The sequence below is a fragment of the Microplitis mediator genome, chromosome 3 (genome assembly GCF_029852145.1).
Source record: "Microplitis mediator isolate UGA2020A chromosome 3, iyMicMedi2.1, whole genome shotgun sequence".
In the NCBI taxonomy this organism is placed as follows: Eukaryota; Metazoa; Arthropoda; class Insecta; order Hymenoptera; family Braconidae; genus Microplitis; species Microplitis mediator.
Window position 1 is genome coordinate 15,041,616 of NC_079971.1, and position 12,302 is coordinate 15,053,917.

The following is a 12,302-nucleotide window of genomic DNA, read 5'->3' on the forward strand; positions in this document are numbered from 1 at the left end:
TGTTGCTTGGGTTATATTACTGGTTTAAGGTCACATGATTCTTAGATTTTCGATCATGTCTTTTATCTTTGTACTACACTAACTACTTATAGAGAGTACATCAAAATTATACAGATATTCTGATAGAAGAGAGCTGATTTCAATCAGTCGTGAGGCGAGTATTATCTCGATTGAAAATCCAATGAAATGTAAGCTTTCGGTGTCAAGTTTATGTTGAAAAAAAAAAAATTTTAATACTTAGTAAATTGACCTCATTTTTCTCTCAGAATTTTCAGAGTTAGAATTTATTTCTAAGTCTAAAAATCACTCGGGTAACTCTCGTTAATATCTATCGAATAAAATACAAAATGTATTTAAAATACGCAACCATCCCGGAGAATTCGAATTGATGATGTTCTCCGGTATCATCGCTATGTATTATGGTGATGGTACAAATAGCCAGTACAGTAATCCTATGCTTATTTTCGGTAAACTGTAGTATGCACCAAGGAAATCACCAAAAATTCCTTGAAATGCGAGGTTGTTTACCAAGAATCACTACAGAGTTGCCATCCTCATTTCCAGTATCGTGACCGTAATACACGACGTTTATAACGTGACATACAGTAAAATCAGATTTAACGGGGATCTCACGATAGATCCAGCAATAATATATCCTAAAATTAACCGTAATATTCGTAAATATACTGAAAATGTGTAAAATGCCATCTAGCAGCTAGAATAAGAGGTAGATCTATCAAAAAAAGTTTTAAAAACTCGGACCCTTGTAAAAGCAATAAAATTAATCATAATATGAAAATCAAAAGAAGTTATATAATCTTCATACGAATATTACCGACATCAATCGTCAATAATACGCATACTTATGAAACCTTGTTTATATTGAAAGACGCATTTGTCAACGAAATTTTAATAGTATTATTTGAACCTAATATTATAAATAACAACATACGAAATTAAAGCCGTAGAAATTTTTAAAAATATTCTTCTAAAGAAGTGAAGGTTATTGCATTGTTCACGAAAATAGTTAAGGAGTAACATGGGTTTCCTCGAGTAAAAAAAGGCCTATTTTCAATATTTTTTTTTCTATTTAAAAAATTATTTATTTAATTCAAACTTTTTTCTGTCTTATATATACATATTTGAAAAATAATTTCTGAAATTAAAAATAAAAAAATTAAAACTCCTCTGACAGGATCATCTAAAATGAAAAAACAAAAATAAGTGTTTTGGTTAAGAACATAAACTCGTGCTTGAACGAAGGAAAAAAAAAAAAAGTAAAAATTGGAATTTTGGCAGACATTTTTCCAAAAAAATGAAAATTTCGGTCAAATTTGCTTGACATTTTGTTTTTTTTTTAAATATTTTAAATCTATAAAAAAAATCTTGTAAATCGTTTTTAATATTTGTAAATTGTTTTTCTTCTTCAGCAGCAGATGAGAATAGAGTCTGAGTAACTGTCTCAATGCACTCATGTATTTTATCAATATAAAAATCATATGTAGACTGGTTTAAAAATTAACTGCTTATGTCTATCAAACCGCAGAATTTCTTGCATCCGGCGAGCCTCAAGCCCAATATTCTCATAACAAAAATGAACCGGCGATTTAGTTCATACATTCTTCCGATTTTTTGACAAGATAAAATATATTTTGGATCACATCGTTCACATTCTACTATGATTTTATGTCCCAGACCAAATTTCGAACATTGCTTAAACTGTACTTTACCATTACACAATTGATCTTCATCTTCATTGTCAATAATGTTAGAACACCGCACAAACAATGAGAGAGTTGAAAAAACCAAGGCAAAATCCATAATTGAATATTGGAGCGTGTCCTCTTCTGGCACGTGCTCTTTATCATCACCTTTTAATTTTTTTGCTAAGGTGCTCGTGATGGAACTATCATCAGTTTCCGGATCTTTAGGATTGAAGGACTGTCTCCTTTTTCTCGGTCTATCTTTTCTACGAGCTCCAAGGGTTAACTGTTTTCTTGAAATTTTATGCATCGTTTATCAACTTCACAAATGACACTAGATAACCCCAAATAATACCACGTTTTTAATAAATTATATGATAGAAACTTGGGATAACCTCAAATGAACCTCGTCCTTCAAGAAGTAATCACCAAATAAAATATTTCAAACTTGTTTTCCTTAGGAAGTGAAAGTAATATACAACAATGACAGACAAACAATAGACGAGCAGCTGCTCACTATACCTGAGGCGCGCTGACCCTTCTATACCTGACTTAGAGCGCACACCTTCCAAAGGCTGTATCTCCGAAACTATTATTCGGATCGACTTGAAAATTTAGGATAATATTCTTGAGATGTTGTAGAAATTAATAAGCCAAAACAAAATCGATTTTTTGAACCCACGAAACCCATGTAACCCCTAAATATAATGGGAGAAACAGCAAAATTGAAAGCGTACAAATCGATAATTACGATTTTTTTACAGAAATAGGAAATACTGTTTAATTTAGAAAGTATGTACAGATAGAGTGGTAAAAACAATAATTTCATTTTAATTTGGAAAGAATTAAATCAGTTATCACTTTAAAATGAATCAGGCGATTTAATTGATCTCCAAGAATGTGTTACGTCCTAGTATGGCACGCCATTTTACTATTTAATGATAATAAATAAATTATAGTTTAATTTAATTGTTATAGAGAAATTGAAATCATTTTTATCGAGGCATAATTGAAATGGGACACATTAATTTAATGATCATGCAAAGTTTTTATTGAAAGTAATTATTTTCTCCTGACAAAATAATAATCTGGTTATTTAGAATTAAGGCCTGACAAAACTTATTTTGATTATTAAGAATTATAGTGCCACATAATAAAAATGATTCACATTATCATTATGTGTACAGATAGTTTTATCATGATTTATTATTATGTACTGACATAAATATGATGAGTTCTATCAAAATTATGGTCTTTATACTAATATTATGTTGAATTTAAACTACACTATCCTATAAAAATGATTGACAAAAGTTGAGTTACCAGAGCTAATAATATATTAATTTTTTAGATATTCAGGTATCCTGAATTAAAATTATGTATACAATAAAAATGCGAGATTTAAAATTATGTACATAATGAGAATGCGGGAATGAAAATTATGTACATAATGGAAATTCAAAACTAAAATTATGTACATGATGGAAATTCGGAATTAAAATTATGTACATAATGAAAATGTATGGCACGCCGTTTTACTATTTAATATTAACAAATAAGTTAGAGGAAAATTCAATTGTCATAAAAAAATTAAAATGTTATGTCCGACTATTATTTAATTAATATTTGGTTGCATGGATTATGGCGTTCGGACTAACCAATACAATTTTTGGCTTAAATGTTTAGTTCAAGCCTTAATTTATTTATTTAGGGATACGTTTCGATGTAGACTTTCTTTCAAATCTAATTCTCTTAAAACGGAGTTGTCTCCGTTAGTCGATAGGTAGAGAAACTGGTCATTGATTCAACCGATTCCCAGATTTATCGCATTCTTATTGCCACTTCAAATTTGAGGCCGATTTGAAATTTGTTATTTAGTCGAGAAAAAAAGGAGTCAATTATGAATTTCCTACGTTTACGCTGATACTTTTAAATCTTCTTCATCACTCTGCTGGAATAGTCCTTCGCTGTTGACCCCTGGATTGGCTGCGATTCTCTCGTACAAAAGCGTTTTTCAAGCGAGGGTTGGGTGATAACATGGTTACGTAACAAATTGCCCTCGGACAAAATAACCCCGACAAAATAACCCCGACAAAATAACCTGGGACAAAATAACCTCGTAACAAAATTACCTAAACAAAAATATCTTTGTTATAAAATAACCTGAACAACAATAACCTTTAAGTACGATTTTTATCATTATAGATTTATGTAAATATTAACATTGAAATTAAAAAAAATACAACAATTATTGAGTATAGTTATGAAATTTATTTATATAAAATAAAATAAAAATAAAAAAAAAAAAAAAAAAATAAGCAAGGGTGGAATGATACATTACACAACGCCACGATATTCCTTTTTTTACATCAGCTTTGCGGGTATACAAGTAACCTCCATCATACAATTGCTTTTTATTTTTTTGTGATAACACAAATTTTAATGGCATTTTTAATTATAATATTGTTGAATTAATAATTTCGATACTAAAATCACCAAATGACGCGAATCCAACTTTACACAACATATAACTTACGTATATACATTAACCAAACTTGTAATGTATATACCAATAACATAAATTAATCAGTGTATCCATAGATGGCGACTATTTACAAATGACTTAGCGGGAAAATAATTTAAATTTAAACATTTATAATTTTTTCAGGTTATTGTTGAGCAGGTTGTTTTTTTTTTAGGTTTTTTTTTCGGGTTATTTTGTTACGAGGTTATTTTGTCCGAGGTTATTTTGTCGGGGTTATTTTGTCGAGGTTATTTTGTCCGAGGGCAACCGGTCGTGTCACCGATAACATATACTAAGTTATTTTGATTAATCAAAACACAATGACTGTTGGCACCTTTTATGTTTACTTTATTTTAAAATCTTAATCACCGATTAAAAATAAAATTCCTTTATTTTTCTTAATTGAAAATAGAGATAATTCTCTCTAAAGGAATGTATTTTTGTTTTTAATTATTTATTCACTTTTTCAAGTACACTGCTTTTTTTTATAATATTCAAGATATAAATTTGAATTTCGTATATTTTATATGGATATAATTATGCTCAATAATGTGAGCTAACACTTAACTAAGTACTCACAACCAATTACACTTTTTTATTTATGTTTTCGTTTTATTTCTTTTGAGATGCAAAGTTTTATTCGCTTTAACCGAGATATTACTCTGTGTTTTAACTATATTTTATAGCACTGATAATTTCTTTTTTATTTTCTTTTGTATTTATTAGGTTGATTTTTTTAAAAATTTAACTATTGTATTTGTCCTCATGCTCGATTTTTCAAGGAATTTTGTCATAAACTATTATAATTAGTTGAGTAGAGTTCAAGAATACCATTCGTTAAAAAATTTACATATGTATATATATATATATATATACATATATTGTAACATGAGAAAAAATTCGACATCGACCCGAGGTTTGAAATTATTTAAATACAATAAATAGTTATCCGGTGAGCCAATTCTGGTGACACCTATGAGCAAAGATTCCGACTTTGACGAAGCCATCGACTCGACGCATGGATTGAAACGAGAGATCCGGGTTAGACGCCGAACAGAACGGCCACGTTTTTTTTTTTTATTTGAACAATTCGACTCGACTAAACGAACAATTTCGATTCCGACGTATGATCGAGTTGTATTACGACATGTAAGATCAATCCGAGTTTGATCAACGAACAATTAATCGCGACCAGTAATTTCGACCGACAATAACCGATTAAGTGAACAAGTGAACAAGCCGAAGCCTCGGCCCGAAACTGAACAAAGTGTACGACTGAATTGTTTTGTTAATAAACGAGTGAAGTGCAATAATGATTAATTAATGAAATAATTAATTCCGCGTAATACCGGTGTGATAGTGAAATTGAACGCGTTACCGAAATAAAATATTATTTTACGTTTTATTTTATTTTATCGAGCAATTCTGAGAATTACGGATTATCCGTGTCTCATTCGTACCGAGTCGAGTCTTACGTTTACACTACTCTGACGTCATTCGTCAAGTATTTTGTGTGAAAAATAAAATAAGTTTATTTTATTTCGACAACCGACTGTGTTTCTCCAAGCAACGAACTAATTGTGTGTTTTGATCAACTACGATTTTTTTTTATATAGTTTCGTTTATATCGAGTCAAACCGACAACGGCATTTAAATTTTTTTGTAACCAATAATAATTTTATGATACCGATCAATTATTTTGTGTTCAATATACAACTAATTATTTTGTGTTAATTCTGATCAATTATTTATCGTAATCTTAAGTGCCTGACCTTTCCCCGATCCGCCACCCTGAGTCGACATTTTTGATAATTGTTTATTTGGTGGTTATAAAATCACCTGGCGCTCAACTTAATTATTTTTGAACAAGGTAGCCAAAAACCGTAAGTGTATTCGGACTTCACTCCGAACGGTAGATCCCCGGTGGTGAAAAACCTGTTACATATTTTAAATTCATCTGAAAGCTCTTCAAATAAGTTTTAATTTTCATGCCTATATATATGTCTAGACCACTGAAATTACTTATTTTACCATTCATTTAATGAAATTTTGCTATTGCATTAGTTCTCCTACTTCTTAGTAAATTCATGGAGCTACTCAAATTCATATTATCGCAGTGTGACCCTTATAAAATCCAAACATCTCAATTCAGTGGGTATATACAATTTTGTTTTATCGACAGTGTATAAATGATATGATATATCAATAACAAGATTAACATTAGTTATGATGATAATATTCTCTATATCTACTCGTTGTTTGATATTCTAATAGGCTTTTTATTTCAAATATTAGTACTAATTTTAAGTATGACACTTTGATGTATCACAATCAATTTTTAATCTTAGAATATTTTATTAGTAGATTTTATTGAAAGCAAATTATCGTCTTTGTCCTTATGGTAGAATTTTCGAGCATTAAAACCATAATCTATCATAATTTTTCGAATAGGGTCCGGAATACCATTGGTCCGATAGTTTGAATATATGCATACGTATCTTTAAATAACGTCAAATCAAAACATATAGTGCATTATCATCAAAAATTCTTCTGAAGCTCATTTAGTTAGCTTCAATTTTTGGCATTATACTTATAATTTTTTGATTTTTTTGTTTCATCATCTCAAGAATTTTCAAGAAAATGTAAAAAAAAAATTTATTTCATTATCAGCTTTTATTTGAACAGTGAAAAAAATTAAATAATGAGAAATCTACTTCCATTTCGGCTGCCGAATGGCCTTTTCTTGTAGTACTTTTGATTCTCTACAAAGTTGCCATTAAGACCTTTTTTGGATGATGGACAGATCAATAGTTATGAGCTCTCGAAGCCTTATTATTTAAGTTATTTACTAATAACAATTAAAATATTGACTATAAAAAAAAAAGTTGAATGGTAATTTTGTCGTACATTTGATCTTCTACAAAATTGTCTTGATGACTTCTTCTATATGATGAACAGTTCAATAGTTACGAACTCCTGAAGTCTCATTATTTGAATTATTTAGCTATTACAATTAAAATATTGAGTATAGAGACAACAGTTATTTGAAAATTCGGTAAAAAATCCCATACACTATGAATATACGCGGAAATTTCATCTTCCACAGCTCAATAAATTTGAGCTCCAAAAGTCTCAATTATAGATTTATTTAAATTATCAGTTTAACCTATTATCTGTTGAGAATAATTTGAATCAAGATTCTTTAGCACTATTTTAAATATATGAAAAAACTCGTAAAAAGTCCGTCATATCATTAATAGTTGATTGTTTATTTACTTTTTCTATTCCTTGATTACAAAAATCTAAACAAATAAATTTTTTTTTGTTTTAATTTAAAAAAATCTGTCTATCGGTTGACCCTGCGGGCCAGCCCTGAAACTTCCTGTTGTTTTCGTGCTCCTTGAATTTTTTTTCATTTTTTTTCAAATTTTTTAGAAATGGCTCGATCGATCGATTCCAAAATCTAATCAGCACGAGAATTCAAAAAACAGCGTCGATTCCCACCTCAACTATCTCAATCGCTTAATTTGTTCGAGAGATATCTTCGGAGAAAAAATTGTAAAAAACTATTTTTTCGAAAAGAACGGCATCCAAAAGTATTTTTGAGCTCGAAGAGCTCGAATATGTATTCACGACATAGTTTTCGAGCTCGAAGGAGCTCGAAAACAGCAGGAAGTCTTAAGGCTGGCCCACAGGGTCAACCGATAGACAGATTTTTTTTAATTGAAACAAAAAAAAATTTATTCGTTTAAATTTTTGTAATCAAGGAATATAAAAAGTAAATAAACAATCAACTATTAATGATATGACGGACTTTTTACGAGTTTTTTCATATATTTAAAATAGTGCTAAAGAATCTTGATTCAAATTATTCTCAACAGATAATAGGTTAAACTGATAATTTAAATAAATCTATAATTGAGACTTTCGGAGCTCAAATTTATTGAGCTGTGGAAGATAAAATTTCCACGTATATTCATAGTGTATGGGATTTTTTACCGAATTTTCAAATAACTGTTGTCTCTATACTCAATATTTTAATTGTAATAGCTAAATAATTCAAATAATGAGACTTCAGGAGTTCGTAACTATTGAACTGTTCATCATATAGAAAAAGTCATCAAGACAATTTTGTAGAAGATCAAATGTACGACAAAATTACCATTCAACTTTTTTTTTATAGTCAATATTTTCATTGTTATAAGTAAATAATTTAAATAATAAGGCTTCGAGAGCTCATAACTATTGATCTGTTCATCATCCAAAAAAGGTCTTAATGGCAATTTTGTAGAGAATCAAATGTACTACAAAATTACTGTTTAACTTTTTTTCTACAACCAACAGTTTAGTTTCCAGATGTAAAAATAACGAATCAGCCTAGGAATTCCAAGAGACCGGGAGGGTCTCGATGGGGCGGATCCTAAGCGGTTCAACCTTGCGTTGGCCAACTGGGAAAAGTTCCACGAGAAACTACCAGTACTCGCAAGAGTGAATCTTGATGGCCTAGCGCTGGAAACGGTCGAGGACGTGGAAAAGTATACCGATGTACTTACTAAAACCATTCTAGAATCATGTGAATTCGCTATCCCGCGGAAGAAGCCGCACGTAAAGTCATACCCGTGGTGGACCAGAGAACTAACAAAAGAAAAGAAAGTAGTTTACGAAGCTAGAAGGGGATTTCAGAGGGAGACAGACGAAGGGAAGAAGACAGAACTTAAAGGGACTCACTAACGACTTTGCAAGACATAGTCAAAACACGTTAAAAGACCGAGAGAAAACAGCTGGCGAGAGTTTGTCACGTCGAACGGTAAGAAGGAGCACTGGGGCATTGTATACAAGCTCCAGGCAGACATCACCGAGTTAACAGAGTGCTCACCACACTCCGGCGTGACGGGTGATCCACAGAAAGCTTTAAGGACACAGCTAGCTGCTTTCTCGACAAACCAGACGAAGAGACCGAAGAACAGAAGGTAAACCGGGAGAATTCAAAGACGCTACCAGACACCGTGGACGCCGATTTATTCACCCCGCGCAAACTATACAGAATTTTAAAAACCCTTAAAAATAAAAAAGCACCCGGACCAGACTTAGTAGAAAATGAAGTAGTCAAAAGGGCGGGAGTCATTTTATCGAGGGAATTTTTAGACTTATATAATAGATGCCTAGAGCTAGGAGTTTTCCCCACCGCATGGGAAGAGGGTGGGATTATTATGCTCCTTAAGAGCAGTGACAAAGACGCGAGTGACCCAAAATCGTATAGGCCAATATGTTTACTTTCGGTAATCGGGAAGGTATTTGAAAGATTGTTAAAATCGAGACTCACCACCACAGTCTTAGCTGGGGATAAGATCTCCAGTCAACAATTTGGTTTCATGGCCAAAAGGTCGACTGAAGATGCAATCGTTGAGATGCGCCGCTTGCTAAATTCGACAACAGAGAATCTGGCAATCGGACGTATCTTCGATATTTCTGGCGCCTTTGACAACGTGTGGTGGCCGCGAGTACTCGAGGGTTTAAAGAAACGGGAATGCCCCAAAAATGTTTATAGGGTAGTACAGAGTTATTTTGAGGATTGGACAGTCGGACTGTCATGGGGATTCGGGAGGGAAACGAAAAAGCCAACAAGGGGATGTCCACAGGGATCAGTCTTAGGGCCGCTATTTGGGAACATTATGTTCGATGACTTACTTAAAGAATTAGAATCATCAGATCAGGGGAGAAAATTTGTAGCTTATGCTGACGACCTCCTCATCATCATAGAGGGAACTTCACGCGCAGACATCGAAAGAAAAGCACAAGGGACGGTAGATTCGATACTGGAATGGTGTCGTTCCGCGAAACTTACGCTGTCGGAGTCTAAGACCGAAGCGATATTCCTCAAGAGAGATTACACCCGACGCGGTCCACGCAAGGACAAAGGTCCGTACCCCTATGAAGCGAAAAGACAGAAAAAGCCCAAGTATGATTCAAAGCCACGGAAAATCGTAATAGGTAAAACAAAGATAGCATTCAAAAAGAGCGTTAGATACTTAGGGGTACACTTCGACCAGGACCTCAAACCAACCACAAACATAAAGACAAGGCGCGCGAAATTAGACAAAACTTTTGGTCGTTTACGCCGTCTCGCACGGACTGAATGGGGACTGCGCTTTCCGGCTATGTCCACCATCTATAGGGGCTACTTCCTGCCTGTTGTCACTTATGCGGCAGCAGGTTGGAGTGACCTATGTGGAGTGGAGGAATAGAAGGCTCTTAGGGCCCTAAAACGTCGAGCCCTGATTACGATGACGTGTCCATACAAGACGGCATCGTATAAAGGACTTTGTGTAGTTGCAGGGGCGGTGCCCATTCGGCTTGTGTTTGACGAACGTTGCGCCCGTTACAATTTTCGTACTGGCAAACAGGCAACCCTCGGAACCGTGACCGTGCAGCCAGATGACGAAGAAGGCCTTGTCTCCCTCAGAAAAGAAACCATTCGCAGATGGCAAGAACAGTGGTCCACAACGGACGACGGACGTATGACATTCAACTTCTTCCCCGACGTTACTGAACGTCTAGCGAGCAAACACATCAGCCCTAACTTCTGGCTTACCCAGATGTTAACCGGTCATGGCTGTTTTAAAGATAGACTCTTCAAGTACGGACTCGCAAAGGATCGCAAATGCCCCCAATGCAACAAAGGGTGGGATACCGTTCAGCACTTACTGCTAAAATGCACCGAGTTCGAGCCTCAGCGTGAGGTGCTTTAGAGCATAGAAGAGTGGGGCGCGGAGTGGCCACAAATCGGGCGTGTTCTTGTCACCCCAAATTCCTTTAAAGTCTTTAATGGTTTCAGCAAAGATTGCCTTCACCAAAAACTCAGCAGCCAGTTCCAACACAGAGAAGGAGGATTAGATTAGATTAGATAACAGTTTATTGTTTATAGGGTTGAACAAAAATAGTACAAAATTTAGCAACAAATAAGAAATAATCAAAATATAAAGCAGTTAATACAGTGTGTATTTAATGTAAGTTAATAAAGAATTGTTTAACATATTACTTAGTAATTTAAATTTTCAAATTGAGATTTAACGAGTTTATCATAGGCTATCCACCGACTTCTTGCTGTAAAAGCCAGTTATGTAGGGCAGTCTTGAATGCCGATGTGCTCTGAGTTTGTTTCAGGGAGTCAGGAAGATCGTTCCACAGATAAGGTCCAGCAATAGAAAAGGCAGCTCTGTAGGCATCAGTTCGATGGTTGGGTACAACAAGAGTAGATGCTGAAAGTTGGCTACGTAGTGGTCTAGCAGGAACATGGGCAAGTAGCAGATCAGTCAGATATGGTGGCCGATGGTATAGATAAGCATTCCTAACCGCAATAATTAAGGAACGAGATCTTGTTTGTCCAACTGATAGCCAGCTGAGGTCAACTCTAGCTTGAGTGATAGGAGAGTCCCACGGAAGTCTCAGAACAAATCTAATACTCTTGTTGACTATTCTCTGGAGCTTGGTGTTCAAGACCGACCCAATGCTATGCAGGACTGCTGAACAGTAGTTGACGTGTGGCAGAACTAAGGCATTTACCAGGTTCTTGCGAGTATTCACATCAGTGAAAGTACGCAAGACATACAAGCCATAGAGCGCTGAGTTAATCTTGGCAGCCACATGCTTCACATGATCTGCAAAGGTAAGTTTGGAATCCAGGATGACTCCCAGGTTGCGCACCGATGAAACGAACTCAACATTGATACCGTCACAGCCAAGTTTGAAAGCAGAGGTGTCAATAGAGTTGATAAAAGGTCTGGACCCGAGGATTATGGCTTTAGTCCTGCCCAGATTTAATTTGAGTTCATTCGAGGTGGCCCACTGCTTGATACGAGCAATGTCCTCATTGATCTTGGCAATACAATCATCCATATCCCGTGGGTAACACGGTAGATAGATCTGGAGATCATCCGTATACAGCAGTCTTTTGCGCCAATGAATACAAGAGCCAATATCGTTGATGAAGAGTGAAAATAGCAGAGGTCCAAGGATTGAACCCTGTGGAACACCAATATTAGTACGAATCCAGTCAGTAAGTTTACCACCATCGT

The 12,302-nt window shown here is 34.3% G+C and overlaps 1 protein-coding gene across 4 annotated transcripts in view; it reads right to left on the bottom strand.

Annotated features, from left to right (window-relative positions):
* Positions 1-12,302, bottom strand: part of LOC130664536 (ATP-sensitive inward rectifier potassium channel 12-like) — a 312,330-nt gene that overhangs the window by 173,913 nt on the left and 126,115 nt on the right. The window lies entirely within an intron of this gene.